Source organism: Aplysia californica, unplaced genomic scaffold (assembly GCF_000002075.1).
Source record: "Aplysia californica isolate F4 #8 unplaced genomic scaffold, AplCal3.0 scaffold01445, whole genome shotgun sequence".
NCBI lineage: Eukaryota > Metazoa > Mollusca > Gastropoda > Aplysiida > Aplysiidae > Aplysia > Aplysia californica.
The window spans coordinates 32,049-32,301 of record NW_004798715.1 but is presented as its reverse complement, the minus strand read 5'-3'; positions in this window follow the sequence as shown (position 1 = coordinate 32,301).

The following is a 253-nucleotide window of genomic DNA, read 5'->3' as shown; positions in this document are numbered from 1 at the left end:
CAAATACTTCACATGTAGGGACATCAACTCAAAAAAAAGAAAAGATTTTTAGCTTCATGGAAGAAAGTGCATTGTTTCCCAAATGTTAGTCTTTTTCTATAGACTCTACACTAAAAATGATATAGTGTAAATACGCAGGTAGATAGTTTTACCAGATTTACGATTTCTAAACATGTCTGTCCGTCCTCTGAACACAGTACTAGATTTGCGGCGATAACAAATGTTTTTGGCACTTACATGACCAAAACTGAGA